Below are 23,266 nucleotides of genomic sequence, written 5' to 3'. Positions count from 1 at the left end.
ATCAATGAGAGAATGGCCAAGTGTTCACAGCCACATGGTTTGGTTTGCTTAGGATCACTGCTCTCCCAGGACTCGGTTTTAATCCACACTCCTGTGAAGCAGTACTCACAGAGAGCGCACAGACTTTGACGTCACTGTTTTAACTCCCTGTAGCAAAGCCTGCCTCTAACAGCTGCATGAAGAACTGTAGACAATGGAGAGCAGAAGATTTAAACAGCTGGGAATCCCAAGGGCGAACATTCAATACCCCAAGTCACAGAATTGGATGGTTTTGCATTAAAAACCAGCAAGTTCAGCACTGTGCAGTGTTTCACTCTCTATATATGACTTAATTTTTCTGACATAACAAGCCTTCGGTATACTCTGCCCTGTAGGGCACACCAATAACACATGTATGGCAGTTTGTGACATGAAAGAGATAGGGTTGCGATACTCTGACTAACCCTGGGTGGACAACTACGCTACGCTCGCGAAGTTTGCGTAGTTTGTGCTACATCACGCTACGCAAATTGCACGTAGCACAGTGCAAAATCGCATAGCGTAGTGTAGTTGGCATTTTTAACTCGCTCGCGGTCCTCAACATCAAGTTAGCGACCGCGAGCGAGCAACATGATATCCCGGCGAGACTTTTTCCTCGTTCGCGATCAGCAACATCAAGTTGCCGATCGCGAGCATGGAAAATAAACCTACCGGCAAGATTCTCAACGCGGGGAGGTCAGGTTTCTCATTGCGAGTGGTCACGTATGCTCGCGACCGCTCGTGATGAGAAACTACCAGTCCGCGTTGAGAAAGCTGCCGCGCGAGTAAAAATCTACTTGAGCGGCAGAAAACGACAGCTCGCACTGTGCAAGATGCCGTTTTCAATGATTGCACAGTGCGGACAAGCATCCGGCACTGTGCAATCATTGCGAACAGCGCACTACGCAGATCGCGTAGTGCTACGCGTATCTCGCGTAGTGCACTTCGCGTAGCTATGCGGAGCGCTACTAGGCCCAGGGTTACGCTTCTGGAGAGGTGCGTAAACCTCCGGGCCAGATTCACAAGTGATAATCCGAGGTTTGCTACTGCGGGATGAGGTCTAGGTTTTGATTAAATATCCGGCAACAAAGAAATTTGCAAAAGATCCCAAGATTTGTCCAGGGAATCTACAGCAGTCACAGTTTCTCAGGAGTAATTCTGCAATTTGAAGTCGATTTCATATTACTCCCTTGGTAGGTATTTATGTACATTTCTGCATGCCTACATGTGCAGCACAAGTGCGTTCTCGCATTTAAATTTTCTTTTCTCCACAGTGAGAAATCTTTCCGTGGCAGAAACCCCTTTCCTGAGACTGACACCAATTTTTTGTGTATTTCCCCATTATTAACAAGCTAGATACCTACTCTTGCTCTTGACAAGACTCAATCCCTGACCATATCCAGGGTGTGAACATACCGACCTATTGTTTGTGAATACCCATAAAATGGCCAGTTTGCAAAGAGACATATAACCAGGCATACCCATAACCTGCACAATGTGCTACAACTGGTGCAATTTTATCTGTGAACAAATGCATTTACAAGTGAAATATGAGTTTGTTAGTTGCAATCAAACATACGCTCACAAAAGAAAGCATTTGCACCTAAGATGAACTCCGGTGTGCAAATACTTTAGATATTAAGTACAGGCCTGAGGCTGCCACGTCCGTCTAGCCTGCCATATCCCTGCCTGCTGCAAGGCTGTTCTGTTTGTTAGTCTCCAGTCAACTCTTGTACAGTCTGATTACAAAACTGTAAACATTGTCAGACAGATAGATGGATGTAGGTAGGTGTCAGACAGAAAGGCAGGTAGGTGATTGATTACAAATAACTTCATTCCTCATTAGCACTCCTGGCACAGTCGCTACCATCCACCATCAGGGGCGGCTCCTTTGTAATGGCGGAGGCGTGTCGGCCCACGTGCCGGAGTCAATCAGCGAAAATTAAAATGATAATATAAAACAATATTATAATTTTATTTTCCGTTGTCTGAATTAACTAGGAGTCATGGGCGGGGCCAGGCCATGGCAGGGAGGAGGAGTGATGGGCACCGTGAAATGCACGTCAGTTTGGTTGGTTGTCTTTTGCCGGCCAAACAGACATGCGCACTTGGGTTTCTACTGTCCAGATGTGTTGACAGCCGGGTTGGAGAAAAGCTGCAGGCTCCCTGTGCCTGAGAGAGCAGCAGACCAACCCGCTCAGGCCAATCCCCACACTTCTATCATGCTTGTTATAGCGTAAGAGCAGCGCCTGGATTGGGTGGGGAGCCTGTCCTTTGTGCTCCAGTGACTGCCAGGAGGAGAGAAGCACTCAGGTGGCCAGCAGCGTCCGTGTCGGCAGCAGGACAGGTACGTTTTTTTTTTAAATAATAATTCCGCTAATCCCCCATACACCCCCCCCCACACACACACACTTCAGCTTTGCGGCAGCCGCCACTGTCCACTATCCTGGGTACCCTGAGGTTCAACCACTGCCTGGATCAAAGCGGGAGAGCGGTAGTGCTGCAGGAATTCATGACACGGCAGTTCAACCAGCTGGATACCCCTTTTGATTGTGGCGCTGGCGAGGCAGAGTGTACACTTGGTGTAATGGGACTGGGCATGAATGGTAGTGTGGCTGATGCTTGCAGGGTGTGCATGATGCAAGCTTCACTCCCTCTCTAGCCTTAGCACTCCACGCGAAGGGCACCAATCCGTGCATGGGAGCCCTGGCCCCTATGGGTGTATCCTCTCAGGCAGTGCCGAATAACTCATTTTTAATGAGTGAGTGAAACAACCTTTAATGTAGAATAGTGAGAGGCGATCAATAAAGGAGTCTTTTCCTACAGAGGGAGTCTGCACCACCTCCCCTTGTGCCGGGTGCAGACCCTGTAGCAAGCTTCAGATACTCCAGACTCTGTTTAAAAGGGCTACGCACAGCAGGCCCGGGCTCTTAATGTTTAATGATGTGTACACTTGGACTTGCATGTTTAAGTTGTCTGCCCCAGACATAGAGCACTATATATGTAATATTATATCTACCTACTTCTTACATCCTCAAGTTGCTGGCAATGTCAGAAATCCTTCTCCAAATATACACCTAAAACCCTGCGTATGAATTGACTTTGATTGACTTCAGATGGATTCCTCTTCTCTCTGTCTTCAGTGTCTCTCTCCTTACCCACCCTCCGTCCTCTGAATACCTTCTCCTTCTGAGTTCGGCCTTCGCTCAGCCTCACGCAGGCCGGTCACCCTTAATCTCTTGGTGTAATTTTGCAAATGGATCACACCTCATTTCATACATCATATCCCCTCCTTCTTCTAAACCTTCTCCCTGCATCCTAATGACACCTAACTGCTGCCAGCCAACTTATCTATCTCACCAACTGCTCCCCTTACACCAGGTAGCACAGATGAGCCCACCTGCCTGGTGTTAACCTTAATCTACCGCAAAGAAACTGGAGTCAATGCATGGAATGCTTTCTTGAGAGCACCAGACTAATCCCAATAACTAACAATAACCACTGGATGAACCAGTAACCTTGGGTCCCACGAACCCTGCTGCTCTCGTAGGGGTAGTAACCGCTATGTAAATGGAATTACAATACAAAGGGAGAGCCAGTCCTCTCTACCCTGCCAGTTTCCTGCTGGCTGCAACACTACCTGCTGAATCCACAACCCAGGTACATCCTTCAATTTATCCAACATGGGCGTAGCTACCCGTGGTGCAGCAGGTGCAGTGGCACCGGGGACCAGAGCCCTGATGGGCCCCTGGAACTCCTACAATGGTTGTATCCGCTACCCCAACATCAGGCAAAGGGTCAACTTTCCTGACTTGCACCAGTGCCCAGGGCATCCTTGCTATGCTACTGATATCTATAGCTCTTTCTTGCCTCTTAGTGAGGCCACAAAGCGCTATGTAGGCGCTCGGGTGAACAGTTAGTACCTCCGCAGGGCATGGTTCGCACAAGGGTGTTGGTGGAAATGATATTTATAAGAGCTGAGTTTTGGTGTGATGCGCGAGGCCCTGACATTGCTCCAGACGTGCGAGGCCCTGACAGTGCTCCAGATGCGCGACGCCCTGACAGTGCTCCAGATGCGCGAGGTCCTGACAGTGCTCCAGGCGCCATGCAATACAAGTGCAAAGCAACACCGCACAGCTGTACCTCTGAGCTCGACCACGGTTCCTGGCCACAGGGCTACGGGAGGAGGCGCTCGTGTCGCCTTCGGGCACACGTGTTCTTTCTTGGGAGCGTGCCCAGATTCCCCACGGGACAGACACACACAATGGCTGGGAAAGACATCCTGACAAGTGAATTTACAGAGGCCTGCGGTAGACTACAGCACAGTACCCCACTGGCAAGCATTAACCCTCTCCTCCCCAGGACAGTGTTGTATGTGTTCTTCAAGCAACAGTGTGCGGAGGGGATGCGAGCATCATTTTAAAAACATGTACGAGAAACGTGGAAACTGGACTTGCATTGCGGTGAATGTCGTCTCAAATATTTATAGTTAAATGTGTTGATTGTATGAATAATTAAAATAAATTATTAAGATAATTTGTTTCGCCAGATACACCAAATATCACTCATTGGGCGTGTGTCTCACCGGTGTCTAAACGCAAGGACTGCCCAGTAACATTTGGTGAGTGGTCCTAGAAATGTGTGCATGCTCCCAGCGCCTAGAAGGGCTAGGTGATGCTTGCGGAGCGGGGTCCCTAACACTCTCGAGTTCACATCTTTGAGCAGGCTAACTCCCGACCACTCCCTCTGTATCACTGACTTTAGTCGACTTTCACCACTAAAAAACGATTCCGTTGCCGGTTATCTTCCTTAACCGGAGGCGCTTACAATAAGGCAAAACTATTATACGAACCGGATATTAAGGACATTAAGAGGTTGGAGAAGGCAAAAAACAATACATGAGAGGGGAAGAAAAAAACACAAGTAAAAACCCTGCGTTAAACAACTTCAGCTGTGGCGTTCATTTCAAACTGTGCCCCCCCAGGGCATGGCACGCGCAAGGTGGGCGTCGGCCGCGGGTCGCGAATTCACAGTTTATTTAGTTTGGAATTTCTTTGCGAGTTCTTGGGCCCACCACTGCCCCCTGCCCTGCTCGCCGCGTCATTTCTTCCCCCCTCAGACAGCGGCGCGCTCTCATGCCTATATATGGCTGTCTGTCCGCTGTGCACTGCTGAAAACTGCACCAATATTGACATGAACGCACATATTCGCACTAGAAGCAAACCCCTACGCAGCAGGCGTGACATGCCTCCGAAAGGGACAGTGCAGAACGCTTAGTGCAGCCGTGACTGTGACGTTGCACTTGGCACCGATCTTTGATTAGCAGCTCCGAGCTACACTGATGCATCAAATATGTGTTTTTTTTTTAAAGGGGAGGGTGGGGGCGCAGGGACGGCTGCGGTCCTCAGGGGAAGCCATAAATTGTTCCTCGGGAGCAGCCTTCCTGGCAGCGGGACAGCCTGGAACGCAAAGGCCAGGGGGTTTCGCAATCAGGACCGGGCTGCGGTGACAGAGAGCATAAAGAAACTCACGCCCCAAGGCACGAGGCAGGAACACGACCTACCGGCTTGGTTTCTGTTGAAGTGCAGGAGAGGACAGGAGCTGCTAGCAGGAGAGACCCGGGCTGCAGGCTGAGCAGAAGACGGCTGCAGCCTGCCTGATCCCCCAGCAGTGGGCAGGGCAGCCTGGATCAGGGGACCAAGGACGGCCTCCGCCCGCCCCCACCCCCACCACACCCCCTGTGAATCATCGGTACTCCATCACCCCCCGCCCCCCCCCCCCCCAACCAGTGGCTCTGGAAGGCACTACACAGGCTGGGTGAAGTGTGTGTGGGGGGAGGGGTGCAGCAGGGCAGGGAGGGTGTGGCCATGCCGGGGTGGTTCACTCGCTGCTCACACTGAGCCAAGCAGCAGCTCTTTGCCAGACTCTCCGCTTCTGCAAATGGCACCGCTGTCGCTTCCTCATGTTCAGCGTTTACCTCTGAAGAGTGAGTTCTCCTTTTACGGAATTGACTCTGTTGTTGCCGCAAAGGACACAGAGCGTTTTTATCTGAATATAACCTTCAATTGCGGCGTTTAGCCCTTTTCCAAGCCCGTCCTGTATTTTTTAGGAGACTGGCAAGCTCGAGTAGAGGTGAGTATACTGATGCCCAGGATCACACTATGCTGCCATTCAATCTCGGGCTCCTGCTTCAAAAGGCAGCATCGTAGCCACTGTATTAGCCATCAACATGGAATTCAGTCTACAGAAGAGTTTCGCTCGCTCCATTTCCTGGGCATATGTGGCCAATAATCAGTAGCGACTCCTCTGCTAAGATGGAGGAGTGTCACCCCGCTGCTTTTAAGCAGTGTCACTAAAGGAAAAATACAATTATAAGAACTAAGATCATTTTATTTTTTCCTTGTTGCAGCAGCTTTGCGGGCGGGGCGGTGCTGCTCTGCTGACAGAGGAGGGGAGGGGAGGAGTGGTTTGCGCTCCTTAAAGTGCGCATGAATGTGGGGCCAGCCAAACATTCATGCGCACTTTGCATTTTCTCCACCCAGGCTGCATTATAGCCTGGGCAAAGAACATGCCCAGGCCCTCGTTCCTTCGCTGCGCGCCGAACTACGGCGCTCAGACCAATCACAACGCTGAATTGCAGTGCTATGATTGGCTCGGGGAGTCTGGGTGCTTACCAATCGCAGAAATGCATTGGAGCATTGTTATTGGCTCAGGGGAGCCTAGGTGTTCTGTTCCAGAGATAACGATGGAGAGAGTGTCGAGACATGGCAAGGAGGTACATTTTTTTTCTTTACCCCCTGTCCCAGCTCTCCGACCTCCGTCCCCCCAGCCCAGATCTCTGCCAGCCGCAGCTATTTTTTTTCAGTTTTATATCGTATGAAGTCGACCCAAAGGTATTGGTAATATCACAAATAGTGGGTTACCCAATAGACCCTTGATGGCTTGGGAAGTTCAATATGAGCAGGTAAGTGTGCCCACAAGGTATTTATTCAAGAGTTTTAGTAATAATAAATTCAAGTAAGTTCTATGTAAGTAACTTACAGTTGACTTATTCAGATTCGCTGACTGCAACATGAGCTCAAACTCTTTCAACTTTGAAATGCTGCAACAAAGATTTGTTCTTTTACTTCACTCCCTGTAGCCTTCAAATAACACGGTCCCTGTGTTTACCAACGACAATCACTCTATGCTGCAACCAATAAATTGATGTCGTCTAATAAACAACTCTCAAAATATCACACAGAATCACTACCTAATGTGAAATAGGTGTCTTTGCTATCAATATTTTCAACGTCCTGAAGATGGTCTAACAGACAGAGACCTAATTAGACCGAAACGTCGAATATAACACCTATTCCTCAGTTGAATGTACTATAGGCAATATCTACTTTATATAAATTCTTCAAATTGCCTTAAAAACATCTTTTGAAAAGGCGTCCACAACTGTAACTGTAAAGAATATTTGATCACATGTAAATTTTGACTTCTGGCTACATTGTGTTGTTTTGCTTTATATGAACCCTACAAAATTGAACAAATTTGAATCAATATAGTATCAGCTTTTGAATATATACACCCGTGTTTTATGTAATTTTCTCTTTTTATTGTTTGATGATTTATTCATCAATACTTTGATCTAATTGCTTTCTGAATAAGTCAACTGTAAGTTACTTACATAGAACTTACTTGAATTTAGTATTCCAAAGGTATTTGAGAACTTCACATGAGCACCAGTTACCTTACACAAGGACCCATTCATGTTTGGTAGGCATAGGGAGATTCAGTGATTTGCCCAGAATTACAGGATGTAGAGCCCACACTGAGACTCAATCCTCGTAGCCCAGCTCCAAAGTCAGCACCCCTCGCTACATTGCGAGCTGCATGGGAAACAGCTGGAGAGCGCTCCACGATGCAGAAAAGAAGCGGGTACTTGCCTACGCATCACTGGTGACCAGGATTGCCCATTTGAATTAACACACATTTATGTATTACATCAGGCTTCTATGACCCAGGAGAAAATAAACACCTTCTTTCCGGGAGCCAACTCCTCCTCTCCCCACTGCCACCACACTGGAGCCGGACTACAGCACATGATTTGGTCATGCCCGATCGTTAGCAGTTTTTGGGCTGGGGTCACTAGCAAACTCTAGAAAATCTCTGGGCAGACCGACCTCTATAGATGGGAAGTATGCCTTTTCTGCAACTCGCTCGCCTCGTTCTTCCACAGCAAGATCGCAGACATACACAACGGTTTCAGCACACAGCCGAAGCACCCTACGACCACACCAACGCCCCCCACCACCACCATCCGCGCCTGGACCCCAGTCAGCACCGAAGACACCATCCGCACGATGAACACCATTCACTCCGGATCACCAACCGACCCCTGCCCTCACCACGTCTTCAACAAGGCCGACTCCATCATCGCACCCCACCTCCGAGACATCATCAACACCTCCTTCGACACTGCCACCTTCCCAGAGAGCTGGAAGCACGCCGAACTCAGCGCCCTACTGAAGAAACCATCAGCGGACCCCAACGACCTCAAAAACTACCGTCCCATCTCGCTCCTCCCTTTCCCTGCCAAAGTCATCGAGAAGACCGTCAACAGACAGCTGGCCGCCTTCCTCGAGACGAATGGATCCCTCGACCACTCACAGTCCGGTTTCAGAGCCAACCACAGCACCGAGACCGCCCTCACCGCAGCCACTGACAACATCCGAGCCCTGCTCGACAACGGGGAAACATCGGCACTCATCCTCCTGGACCTCTCCGCAGCGTTTGACACTGTCTGCCACCGCACCCTAGTGCAGCGCCTCTTCGACATCGGAATCCAGGAGAAAGCATTGGAGTAGATCACCTCCTTCCTCGCCGGAAGAACACAGAGAGTCCGCCTCCCCCCGTTCAGATCCGAGGCCACCAAAGTCATCTGCGGCGTACCACAAGGATCATCGCTCAGCCCCACCCTCTTCAACGTCTACATGAGCCCCCTCGCGGCCATCGCACGCCAACACAACCTCAACATCATCTCCTACGCCGACAACACTCAGCTGATCCTCTCCCTCACCAACGACCCCGCCACCACCAGAACCAACCTACACGAAGGGATGAAAGACGTAGCCGAGTGGATGACGAACAGCCGCCTGAAACTGAACTCAGATAAGACGGAAGTCCTCATCCTGGGATCATCACCCTCTGCCTGGGTTGACTCCTGGTGGCCCCCTGCCCTGGGCAGCGCACCCAAACCGATGGACCACGCACGCAACCTAGGCTTCATCCTAGACTCCTCCCTCTCGATGACCAGACAAGTCAACGCCGTCTCCTCGTCATGCTTCAACATTCTACGCATGCTACGCAAGATCTTCCGGTGGCTCCCCACAGAAACCAGGAAGACGGTCACCCAGGCACTAGTCACCAGCTGTCTGGACTACGGAAACACCCTCTACGCCGGAACCACCACCAAACTTCAGAAAAGGCTCCAGCGCATTCAGAACGCCTCAGCACGACTCATCCTGGACATCCCCCGACACAGCCACATCTCCGGACACCTGAGAGACCTGCACTGGCTCCCCGTAAACAAGAGAATCACGTTCCGACTCCTCACCCACGCACACAAAGCTCTCCACAACCAAGGCCCCAGATACCTCAACGACCGCCTGACCTTCTACACTCCCACCCGCCAGCTACGCTCTACCAGCCACGCCCTCGCCGCCGTTCCCCACATCCGAAGAGCCACCATGGGAGGAAGATCCTTCTCCTACCTGGCTGCCAAAACGTGGAACTCCCTCCCCATCCACCTCCGCCTGACCCAAGACCACCTCTCCTTCAGGAAGCAACTCAAGACCTGGCTGTTCGAACAGTAGCGGACCCCCCTCCCCCAAGCACCTTGAGACCCTCCGGGTGAGTAGCGCGCTATACAAATTCTTTGATTGATTGATTGATTGATTCACATGGGCCAAGTCCCACAGGACCCTCTCTCATTTCAGACGGGCTGTGTGAGAATGGGAAGTCCTGCAGGACTTCTGCCTCTAACCAGGACTGGGGGCCGAGGCCTGCTAGTCTTCCTGCTGGGTGAAGGGACAACACCCAGGACTCTAAGATCACCTACCCTGGAGTCTGGAGCACCGATGCTTCCCTGCTTGCCAAGACCAGTGTGTCTTGTGAGGGAGAGGAGAACATTGGAGGGAACAAGGTCCAGTGGGGAGCCCTGTATAAGGATTCCTTGATCGGGCTGTTGCCCGTGTACATTATCGGCTCTGCAACCCTTGTGTGCCAGGAAAGGGCCGCATTATTCCGAGCTGTATCGGAAGCACTGGGCAGGACCTACGAAGCCGCACCCCGCACTGCAGTAACCCCGTATGCCAGAGTGTGTCACAGATGAACTGAGTTGGCCAGGTGCACAGGACTTGTGACTGCTGAAACCGGCGACCTCCATTTGCCAAGAGCGGCCACCGTAGTGAGGGTTATCATGTAAGGAGAGTCAGCGCCATGATCGTAATTACCGCAGCAAACCTGCATGCCAGGAGAGGCAAAGTACCACTTTGGCATAGGGTTCAGGTCATCGCCCAGACCCAAAAAGAACTACTGTAACCAGCAGGTCGAGCCACCTACTGAGATCTGAACCTAACAAATTCCCTTAGGTTCACTGGGATGCCACTGAGGATGATGCACCCTTGTTGGAGCTCCGTTTGGGAGCTGGAATATCACACCAGCACCACCTCACCTGCTTTAGGGAAGAGCAACTTACCTTCTTGAGTCCCCCTAGCGAGAACAGCTTGTGTCACTGGAAACCATCTTACAGCTCTCCTTGACAGAAAGAGCCTGCACAATCTAGTGCTGCCGCCTCCATCGCGGGAGGCCTGACTTGCAAGCACAGGGCACTCGCTGCACCGCTGAACACTGCCATACCGCAGAAGCGGATAAGACTGCCTTCTGACCTTGGGGCCCCGGGTACTTGCTGATAACTGTGCTGCAGCACCATAGACACTTTTGACTAATTCCTATAAGTGTGAAAGAGAGAAATCTTGAGTAAGCCTAATAGTTTGCATTCCCTGGATGTGGCCACCAGTGACTAGGGAATAATCCAGAGCAAGTTGCACGAAGGATGGTGCAACAGGGATTTACCTGATATCTACCAATTGTGAGGAATTTGCCTCCTTTTTGACAACCAAGACTGATAACAGAAAGATTGAGCTTCTTAGCGATCCTCAATCCCATACTGACCCACACATGCTCACCTCATTGACCTCGCTGACGACCTCGCTTACTTATCCCACTGTGAGGAGGACAGCACCGCGGCGGACCGGAAGTGAGAGACGAACGGGCCACATCCGTCAATACCGGAAGCAGGCATCAGTCTAGTGTCTGCCCAAGCAAGGAGGGAGGAGCCGCTGACGAAAGCGGAAGAGCGCCACACAAAAGAGAACAGAAAGACGGAGAACGGCGAAGGCCGAAAGGCTGGAGAAGGCGAAGGCGAAGAGGAGCGGAGAAGAAGGAGTCAGCGAAGTACACTGTACACTGCGTCCAAACCCGGCGGGCTGAGAGAGGGAGAAGACGCCCCGGGTCCCAACGCCACAGCCCTGGAGACGGGCCGTGGCTTAAGGCGAGTACCCCCAGGGGAACGTTCTGGTGGGGGTGGTGGGAAGGCACGGGGAGGTAGGGCACTTGGGTGAGGTTAAATTAAAAGCCTACATCCCGCACAACCCCTCCTGCACGTATGCACAGGTGACGGCAGCATAGACCAAACATATACCTCAAGGACGGCTATTGACCCCGACCTGTTTTCTTTCTTTTCCTCCCCTGCCCACCGCATAACGAGAGAGGAATGTAGAGGACTCCGGATCCAAAGGACCAGACCCTGGACATTGAGGAGAGAAGTCATATCCTACATCCTTTGTGTTGTTTTATTTTACTTTTCCCTTGGACGTTGTACCTATAAAGCCCCAACGCTCCACGTTCTTTTGTGAACACCAATAAATCATGTACTGCACACCACGGTGTTCTGTGGTCCCTTAGGCCCTCCTGGCAGCCCTCGCGGCTACACCCGCAAAGCATGACCTCAAAAACAATGCCTCCTGGGTCACCTTCAACCTCTACAGCGAAGAAAATATCCTGACTCTAAATCCCTCCAATCACTTTATTGACTCTCTCCCAGCAGCCCACCTAAAAGACTTCATTCCAATGTTAGTGCCTCTATAGACTAGGATCATAAACACTTCCCTTCTCCAAGGAGCCATCCCAGATATCCTCAAAGCTGGACAGGTTACCCCCCCATCCTGAAGAAACCTTCGGTGGACCCGTCTGACCTGAATAACAATCGACCTATATCCATCATCCCTACCCTGGCCAAACTATTAGAAAAATGTGTCCACAATCACATTAGCAACCACATAGACCACTTCAACTTGCTCGATTAATTCCAATCTGGTTTTTGGACCGGGCACAGCACCGAATCAGCCATGACCCACATTATAGATGACGCATTACAAATATTGGACGAAAACAAAGCTTGTTTGCTAATCCTGCTCGACCTATCCTCGGCCTTTGATACCCTCAAACACGAAAACCTACAAGACCTCCTGAAACATAGAATGGGACTCTCTGGAACAGTTCTAAATTGGTTCACTTCCTTTCTCCAAAACAGAACACAAAGGGTCAAGATTAATCAATCTTTATCCACCCCCACCCCTGTCACTCTAGGAGTACCCGAGGCTTCTTTCTTCTCTCCGACACTCCTCAATCTGTTTAATGGAACCACTCACTGTGCTTCTCAACTCCTCAAATGTCCAATATCACATGGCCGCAGACGACACACAACTCTACATTAAGGTCCACTCGCTTGAAGACATCAAGTCCCTTAATTCGACGCTACAGAAAACACAAACCTGGCTCGCCAAAAACCACTCAAAACAGAATTCCTCCTAATCGCCCCCCCCCCCCAGCCAAACAACCACCATCTGCGAGTGGATGAAGCCCCTAACTGCACTCGACAGCCAACCTCGAATTATAGACTCTGTAAAATCACTAGGAATAACTTTGGATAATAAGCTTAATATGCAGAATCACATCAGCACCGCAACGAAAGGAGCACATTTTCAGATGAATACTCTGAGAAGATTGAAACCCTTCATACCCGCAAATGACAGGCAGTTCAGTCTCTTGTAATTCCCAGAGTGGACTATGGGAGTGCCGCTCTCTGCGGCCTTCCCAAATTTACGACAGCCCCCCTTAGAGCCTCAATCAACTCATTCGCTAGACTCATCACAGGCTCCAAAAGAAATTCTCACATCTCCCCAGACCTTCAGGCCCTCAACTGGTTACCTCTCGAAGCCAGAATCCAATTGTTACTGTGTCTCACTCTCTGCTTCTCTGTATCTTTCTCTACCTCCCTCTGGCACCATAGATCAGCACACAAAGACCATTGAAATTCATTTCTTTATTTCACACTCTTCGTGCTTAGAGACTTAGCTGAGCTGTAAAAGTCAACAGGGTAGACAAGCAGGTTGAGCTCCTGCTGCAATGATCTGTGTCCTGCTAGTCACATGTTTAAATCCCATTCAGAGTGATTCAGCCTTTTGAGGTTGTTGAATTGGTACAACTTATTTGGGCAATTACAATACCTTCAGACCATTCTATTGTCCTGTATACTATAAATGACCTATGATATTTTAATTTAATACTAGAAGCGCCACACTGTTTTTAATCCTGGGCTTTCAATCAACAGACCAGTGCATTCTGGAGGATGTAGTCTTCAATTGCTTTATTTGCACAAATCGGTCTAAGCACACCAAAAGAAATGTAAAAGAAATTCTCACGTCTGGGTGCAGAGTTTATGATATAAGGCCACAGGTGTGTCCACAATTCCCTTTCCCCATCTCATCCTCTGAATATTTGTTCTCTCTGGTGCTTTATACTTTCTATATTTTTAAAATCTGAAAACAAGTATTTAATAAAGTCTTTGATTATATTAAGGGCTTTAATTGGGTTGAACTAATGGGGGGGGGGTCTCTCAAAGGGGCGTAACCTATGTAATAAAGGGCGTGGCTTAAACATGTAAGATAACAATCTCCACTGCCTGACTTTTATTTTGCTGCTATTTTTCTGTTTTTGCATCTCGACATATACTAGAACAGGGTTACTCATAGTACGGCCCGCGGGCCGCTGGCGGCCCGCCGGGCCTTCATTGGCGGCCCGCGGACCGATTACAGTGTAGTGTATGAGTAACCCTGGATTACACTCTGCCGCCCGCAGTTCCTAAACAGGGAAGATGGCCGCAGGAGCAAACGTTGCGAATACGCTTGAATACGTATTCACAACGTTTCCTCCTGAGGCCATCGTCTCTGCAGACTGCTTGCCTCTCATTGGCCTGCCTGCCTCTGACGTCACACATGGACACGGACCCGGGCGCGAAGCTCAGGCCCTTTAAAAGTCAGCTGTAACTAGCGCTAGTTACAGCTGACTTTTAAAGGACCTTTTGGTGAGCTTCCTGTGTCCCTGTTTACGACATCCTTCCAGCCTGCAGCCCCGGAGAACCTTCACAGCAGCCCGGAAAATCTTCGCCTGCACAGGTATGTTTGTCAGTGATGAATTCACAAGACGGTGCTGTCCTGGTTTTCAGTTTACCACCATTTTAATGATGCTTATGCATGTGTGCAGACGGAGTTTGACTTTAACATGTATGTGCAACAGTTTCATGAACTACAGTGGTGTCGGGAGAGGCCGTGCACTGAAAACTGCTCTTCAAACTGGACACTGACGTGAAGCTGACATGCAATCATTGTACTAAGACGGGCCAGGGGGTGCGAGTCAGTCTCTTGCAATAAATCCTAGCTTGCTTGCGTGCTGCTTCGAAGGAGGAGAGGTCAGTCTGGGTTCAAGCTCATTACTGACGCAATGTAGTGTTATGCAAAGAATTCCTTCAGCCATAAACGAGCCCTGCTATTTATGCTGTTCATTTTTAATTTATAAACAAACGTGCAAAGGAATGCGAACAGCATAAACTGCCCAAAGGATTTACACATATAGACGCTTAGATTGCACCGAGCAAAGTCAGTCCAGAAAGGTAGCATGTTGGTTGGAAAGGCCAAAGGCAAACAAACATGGGCCCAGCGATAGCTTATCTTTAGTTTATTGTAAGGTTTTGTTTTTTTACTGTAGCTCCGCCCCCCACTGATCCCGCCCCCACTGACTCCACCCCTACCAGTGCGGCCCTCGGTCACTAACCACACTGTAATTTTGGCCCCCGACAGAAAGTTTGAGAGTACCCAGGGCTCGAGTCGGGGTACCACGCGGGTGGACGGCGTCCCCCCACTTATTTTACCAGGTTTTTACCGGGTGGACGCCGTCCCCCCTGCCCAAAAGCTGGACTTCACTCTTTGGCCTCTCTGGAGCGAGATCAGAGCTCATTCAGAACGTCTGTCTACCTGCATTCACTGCGGGGGGATTAAACGCAGCCTCCGCGAGGTAGGGTGCAGACCACCTTTCATCTAAAGGCATACGAATACCCAGGAGATTCCTATCGTGACGTCACTTCCGGTGACAGCGTCCCCCCACTTCTTTTTTTAGGACTTGTGCCCTGAGAGTACCCCTGTACTAGAACAACTGGCATGCTCTTAAAACAAGCTCAGACTATTGGCGTTATCAATGGTTGTTAGCTGCAGAAGCTGAATGTGGAAAAACAATTACTTTGTGGTAAATATTAGTAAAAATGCTTTAATTCTGTAATTATGATACTGTGAAATACCTATACTGCTCCATTGGAAATGTGAACTAAAAACTCTTTGTCAAATACTTACTTTTATTTATCTGGGCTTGAAAAAATGTCTAGAAGCTGGTAATCCTTGGCAGTAGAGCACGAGACCGCGCTCTGCCCTTACCTCTCCTGCCCCGCTCAGGATACCCCCAGGACCACCACACTTAAAGCCCTGATCTTGGTGCATTGAAGTAGATTTTTAAAAAGGGTGGGAAGCTATATTCTTATTTTCAGATAGATCCCATGTTTACAATTGAAAAGTTTTGCCAAATGTGTTGTCTGACCACTAGAGGACATAGCACATTACTAGTAGGGATAGCATAGGGATCTACATATTTATACTTTTCATGCAGCTCCAAGTTCCTTACGCAAATCATCTCATTCGTACCTTCCTGCATGAAAAGTGGGCTGACTTCAACATCATTTCATTGTTTGTTTTAATGCACTTATATCCGTTTCCCTGTGACATTACGGAAACGAGTTGTAGTGACAGGTTGGGCAATGACTGCAAAGAGGCTTACTTCTGCTTATGGATATGAATCTCCCTGGGAGGCGTGGCCGGAGTCATTCAAAATGCAAAATTTTAGGATTGCGCCGCTCACTGGTTTCCTATTTGTAATAGTATATCACAAACAAGACAAAATGATGCTGTATAAAATTACCATGTGTTGGCTGGTTTTCAGAGGACGAGTCCAAAATGTCACTGGACACCAGTGCGTAGCTTAATGATGTGAAATATGGATACTTTAGAGGCAGTGGTAGCTATAGAAATGGAGCAGTCATATTATGCACACTGCACGGAACACTACCTTCCACTCACCTGGCAAATTATCCTTCGCGTTGCGGCCAGCCAATTACAACCCTTGGTGGAGCGTCTGGATTTGCGGCTCCATCATAGATCTGCCACAGATCCATTGTGGTGTGAAATATACAAAGTTGTAATTCCGCTCAGTCGATTTGGCTGTAGTTGTGTCTAAAATTCCCGATTGGGATTGCATGGGGAATATGTGTTTTGGGACCCCCCTTTTTCTCGACCCCACTTGACAGATCACCATGAAACTTTCCTGGAAGGAGATGAGTTGGATGACATTTTGTTGTGGAAAACTTTATGAAGATTCGTCAAACTGCACCAAAGTTTTTTTTTTTTCCCCCCAGAGTTTTATATAGGGCGAACTCTAGACCCGAGACATCAGGTATCAGAGCGCTTTACATAAGCACCAGTTTCGTTACATGAGGACACATTCATTTTTGTTAGGCACAGGGAGATTAAGTGATTTGCCCAGAATAACAGGATGTTGAGCGTCGTTGCCGAGACTCAAACCCGGTTCCCCAGCTTCGAGGTCGACTGCTCTAACCGTAAGGCTACATCCTCTCCCTAAAGTTATTAGCAAACCAAAAGTCTACTTCCAATGTAAACATGGTCCTAACTATAACTACACAGTGGTGACCTCCATTGTGTACTAGTGTGCTGTGTATAATAGGAGTGCCATACAAAGGTGATGGGATGAATGATGCATACCAGCAGGACAGGGAGGGTTACTGTCTGGGGCTCATGACTGACAGGCTTCCAGTTGGATGGCCTCAAGAGTAGGTTCTTCACAGTGGCGTAGCGAGGGGGGGCGGTGGGGGCGGTTCGCCCCAGGCAGCACAATTTTGGGGGTGGCAGCCCATAGCAGCAGCCTTTATAATTTATTTGGGGACACTCACTGACACTACAGTAGTGTCAGTATCTGTCCCCAAATAAATTATAAAGGCCGCCGGCACAGGGGCCCGCGCGCAGCCCGTGTGAAGAGCAAGCGCGCTGCGCACCTGATTTGAAAATAATGCTGCCGTGCAACGTACCCTGTTTGTGGGAGCTGTGGGTCCCGTCCCAGGGCCGTCAATCTTGTAGCGCGCAAAAGCGCTACCAATGACGGCCCTGGGCATAATATTTGGTCAGCCCTTGCGTTGCGCTGAAAAGTAGCGCGGCAGTGACGTCACGTGCTCCACCACCACGCGCTCGCCTCTTTTCCAGCACAAGCAGCACAAGGATTTTGCTGCAGGCATCGGAATGATTTTCTGCTTATGGCAGTTCGCGTCGGGTGATTCAGAATAGTCAAGTTGTTTCAGGTGAGCCGTGACTTCCATGCCCACGCCCCGGTGTAATTTCCACATTGCACCTGCCCTAATAGGGGGACCTGCTTTACTTAAGTTGCTCTCCCGATCATAGTCACTCACCCCAAAGTTAAGGGACGTTCACATGTCGGTTTTAATGTAAGCGACTAATCGGTGATTTTGCGTTATTAGATCTCCCCCTTAGTGAGTTGCAGCAGCAGTTAACTGCATTAGCTAATTATGCCTAAGAAATAATTTGATACAAAAGTTAAACCAAGTAATCGTCATTGGAGCAGAAGACCTACATTCTCATTGCCGGCAGATAAACAATAAACTTCATAGGTGCGTAAGAGCTTATCAGGGCTGTAAATGGGATGAAAGATGAAAAAACTGGGGGGAGGGAGGTCTCTCGAAGGGGCGTGGCCAGTGTAATTAAGGGCGTGGCTTAAAACACAAGTAAGCTAAAAACCTGTGTTTAGCATAGTGTGCTGCTGGACTTGTATTTTACTGTTTCTGTCATTGTATTCAGATATATGATACAACAAGTAACCTCATACCTACAAGTCAGGACTATTGGCTTTGTCAATGGTTGTTAGTTGCATAAGATAAATAAGCAGCAACTATGGCTTGTATATAATATTGAAAAATCTTACACTTAAAGCCCTGGTGACACCACAACAATGCTGATGCTCCTGAGTTTCAAAAAGAGAAGGGAAATCCAGAGAGAAAATGACTCTCTAAAGGATTTCCCTTCCCCTACAATGCTCACCTGGCATGACGTTTTGCCGTAACTTCTCCACAAGTGAGAATTGCGTGCTTTTGCCAGGGCACAAACCAGAGCCCGATAGAGACCCCTTTCGAGGTCCCCTTTAAAAAACTGCCAGTGCTCGGCACCGGTGAGACCCGGCCCACTTAAAGCCCTGAGAGCTATCAATATCTACGAATTACAATAACCAATACCTTTCCTTAGTCCTCTCATGCCCAATGTCACTTAGCTAAGGAAAAGGATGTTGGCCGTGGTATTTTGCAGTTTTTAAAAACTTTACATAATAGAGACTTTTTATTTCTTTTAAAGGTGCTCTCACAAAAAATACTGTCTCTAGTGCTCTACACAAGTGAAAATCAAATTCCTAATTTCTTAGCCAAATCAAAAAAAGTGGAATGCCACCTCTAAAAATGATTTCTGACCTTAAAAAAACAACACTAATCAAGGCTATTCAATATGAAATAAGTTTCCTCTGAATAGGATATAGACACCAGATAGAACACCGAAGAGAAATAAACTGGGAAGAGCTGTGTAATGATGTTACTTTGAAGTTTTCTTTATCAAACATATGCCTCTGTTGCTAGATTTTTTCCAATTGACAAAGAATGATCGTAAACTAACTGTCTAATAGAGCAGTAATGAAATCCTGGCTAATGTTTCTAGTAAAAAACATTGGCAAGAAGTGTGACACACATCCTGCATCAGACACAGAGAATATAGTTGCTTATTTGCCTGTTTAGGATGAATTGAGATATTTATAAAAGCAGAACTTGATGCAGAGTTAGTAAATGTTATATGGATTTTAAATCGGCGAGCTTGCAATTGGAGATTATATAGGGTTGAAATGTAAAAATATTAAACATGTCTTCTCTAATACTAGATCTTTCATAGATTCACATGGTTGAATTATTCATCATTGTCATGCCTGGAACCCTTGGTAAACCATGTTAACATAGCAGTGTACATTATGACTCAATAACATTGGGAGACACTGATACAAGTGCGGAGCGTGAGCAGGGGGAAGCATTGGACTCACAAGTTTCACCCAACAGTGAACACTTGTCGGATCTGACTGGACCTGACTATAGTCCCTTTGAACAGGCGTTGCATCAGACTTGGGTCTGAAAATTGTCCCCGCCCCCCTCCCTGTTGGCCACACACATGCACATTGTGTAAAAGTAACGTGTACGACAGAGGAAGGGTTTTTGTTCTTTCTTCTTTTCCTCACGAAGTTGAGAGTACACATTGGGCTCCCCTGTCTAGACTCTGCACCCACCACACATACCTAAATGAAACTGTCTGTGGCAACTGTAACTATGCTGCAATGTTAGTTCTCTGTATTTTTCGTTGATGGAAAACTGAATAATCAAATTAAAAGAAACACTCAACAGAAAATTGCAAATACTCGGGGTGCTGTGCGCAGCCCTCTACAACTGCGAGTTCAGATAGTTAACACTACTTGCACTAGTTAATAGACCAAGGAAAAACTAGCATTCCAATGATACATGTGAGAAATATTTGGGCCCGAAATTTGACCTTGAGGTGAGATTCAAAATTCAAGTCCGAGACTTAAGCTCACACAATCACAGGGCTGCGGATGCCATGGGCGGCAATCTGAGGGATAGCCCCGGGCGCCACCAGCTCTAGCTACGCCTCTGGTTCTCCAGTTCCTTCCTGAATCTGACTCTGTGCGTGTGCAGGGATGTAGAGCTCTGGAAATCCACCCATGCAAGAGAATTCACTCTGGAACAAGCCCTTTATCACAGGTTCTACGCAATGGGACAAAATGAGAAACCCTGCACAGTTCGGCAGGACTGGGCCCCGCCCTCGCTCAGACTTATGCCAGGTGCACAAAAAACCTACCCTGGCATGCGTTGACGGCAGAGCACCACAGGGCACATCTCTTGCTGTAGCCTGTGCAGGAGGGGGCGACAATGCAGTCTCTGGGTTAATGAAAAGAGGGGATATATTGGTTTGAACCATATGAGTAATTTGCCATTCACTACAGTACAGAACTCGTCTCGAACTCCGAGGCATTGGCCGTGTTATGGCTTTATATCAGAATTATGGACGCTCATATTCTTTTTCTTAGACATTGGTGGACACAAGGGTGAGGGGCGGCAGAAGCTGGGCCTGGCATCTGCGCCTGAAACTGTACAACACCCACAGCGCAGGCATTGTTTTACGCCCGTCATCTAAACAGCAGACAATCTGTCGATACCGCAACACCAGATCCCCCGGCAACGCCCACAAACCTGCTGAAAAGGCAGATCCCAGCAGCTGCAGCGGCAGCAATTGTCAGGGGGCGCGGTTTTTTTCTAATACCGCGCACAAAAACCGAGCCCTCGGTGTCTGACGTGGATGGAAAGACATCCGCTCTCAACAGTCATTGATAAAAGAGTGTCTGGCCTATAGTGCACGCGCACAGAGCCACAGCACGGGCATGCTCAAATCACACATAGACTGCACACACATGGACACATGCAGACAGAGCATCAATGCACACACACACACCAGCACACATGCACACAGACTGAGACCGCAGCCATTCGAAGTTTCGAGCAGACCAACAGCATGTTCACAAACAGCACAGAAGACCACACACACACACACACACACACACACACACACAAATAGAGATACTTTCACACAGTACATTTACAAACACAAAAATAATCACAGGCAGCAATATACAGGCAGACATACATCACACATATAGACGTCATCACACGATTTTCAACACCCAAGAGACATCTATGTATGAGTGATGACTCATGCTCACAAACCAACAGACGTTTAGTCACCCATGCAGGTAGAACAAATGCATATATTTGCAGCTTTTCGTTACCTGGGCAAAGCCCAGCCATGACGTATATCATAAATATCGTCCAAAGATCATAGATCTGTTAGTATTTCTCATAGCTAAATAAATAAATCCCCTTGACCACTCGACTAAGTGAACAAATAAATATATTACTAGCCCCTCTGCACTGGGATATCTTTCCTCAGTTCGGTGGCTGCACAGAATCATTTTTGATAAATCATCGTAAATTAGAATGAATTGTACGTTGTATCTATTTTAATTCACGATGTGAACCTTTGACATTTTTGGGATTATTGTATCGGGTCCACGCTGTGTTTTTTAACACTATTCTAAACTCGCTGACCTGCATATTCATACGAACTTTATTTTTAAATTTTTGACTGCTATTTTTGATGTAGAAACTATCACGACAAACTTTCTACCACGACAACATGAGCATTTTGATGAAAAAGTTTGTAAACAGATATGGAAGCGGTGCAATCTGGGTACTTTACCAGCCAAGGATCCTGTGAGTCATGTGATCGCAGTCACGGCCCTTTGAACCTCTCGAACAGCGGGCCTGCCGAACACGGTAGCATGTGCAGTATGTTTGCAGAATAGAGACATCAACGCCACAGCCTACTAAAGTATGTATGTTCTGGCTCGGCAGGAGGCCTCCAAGGCAGCAGTGCGGGAGACTCCCACGCCCAAGGGGGCCAGATGTCAGGCATTTCAGAGGCATGCCCAGTGGCTACCAAGCGTTAGCTCACAGGACAGCAATGAGGGTCTGGTTGCAGGGCTCGACGTGTGCGAGTTCAAGAATTCCAGGATTAGAACCACTCAACCTGAGCAGAATGGCACAGGGAGTTCAACGCTCTCCTCTGGCTTCTGCAGACTAGAGATTGGAACCCCGCTAGACCAACTCAGACGTCCATCCTTTTAAGGTCAATACATTGAGCATCATTAAATAAAAAAATAATACATTTGAGGTAAATACATTGAGTACCTTTAAACTGTGTCATGCAGCCTGCAAAGTAATAGGACCCTGCAGCAGCAATTGAAGTGCATGGAAGAAGTATGGTAAAGCAGGGTTGGACTGGGTTCGAAAATCGGCCCAGGCACACCCAAAAAAAAGTGGCCCACATTTGCGTATTGCCTTTCCGCAAAACACTGCTTGAGCAACGTTTTATGAAAAGAAAGGGGGTGGTGGCATGTTTTATTAACTTCACTTAGATAGAAAAAATGCACAGATAAGTTCACACTGTTGAGCCACACATGAATGCACATGAGACAATGCTCAGGCCCCCTGCCCCCGCTCAATCAGCATGCATTAATGGGCCGGCCCAGCGAGAGAAAGGGAGTGATGCCTCCGCCCATCTGCCTCTAGAAAGGCCACTTAGGCCCCCACTGGGCCGCTGGTGGCATCCTAACAGCACAGACAGCTCCCAGGCTGCCCAAAAAAGCAGCCCACAGCTGGAACTCGGCTACCGGCCCTTCTGCCATTTCCCGAGTGCCCGTGTTACCAATCCGACCCTGGGTAACTGTGATCCTGAGTGCAATGGGGCGGAGTCAGTGTGCGCTAGGGTGGGGCCAGAGGTGTTACTAAAACTACATATTCTGCAACTATTTTTAGATCTTTCATCTTCAGGTAAATCAATCAATCAATCAGGTACTTGTTAAGCGCGACTACTCGCCCGTAAGGGTCTCAAGGTGCTGGGAAGGAGGGCGGGGTGCAGGTTCCAGTCCATCAAGGAGGAGGTCTATTGAAGAGCCAAGTTTTGAGGTTTCTCGTGAAGATTGGGAGTGATGTAGTCTGTCTAAGGTGGGCTCTGTC

At 48.4% G+C, this 23,266-nt stretch overlaps 1 protein-coding gene across 3 annotated transcripts in view; it reads right to left on the bottom strand.

Annotated features, from left to right (window-relative positions):
- GSN (gelsolin) overlaps window positions 1-22,116 on the bottom strand; it is a 191,906-nt gene extending 169,790 nt beyond the window's left edge. The window contains exon 1 of one of the 3 annotated variants that reach the window (XM_085613684.1): window positions 21,948-22,116. The gene's annotated coding sequence lies outside the window, so the exon portion shown is untranslated. Of the gene's footprint in view, window positions 1-5,581; window positions 5,761-21,947 lie in introns of those variants that run through there. The other 2 variants (XM_085613681.1, XM_085613682.1) reach the window with 2 other exon arrangements.
- Between the last annotated feature and the right edge of the window lie 1,150 nt (window positions 22,117-23,266).

The sequence above is a fragment of the Triturus cristatus genome, chromosome 1_2 (genome assembly GCF_964204655.1).
Source record: "Triturus cristatus chromosome 1_2, aTriCri1.1, whole genome shotgun sequence".
Taxonomy (NCBI): domain Eukaryota; kingdom Metazoa; phylum Chordata; class Amphibia; order Caudata; family Salamandridae; genus Triturus; species Triturus cristatus.
This window is presented reverse-complemented; position numbering and strand designations above follow the sequence as displayed.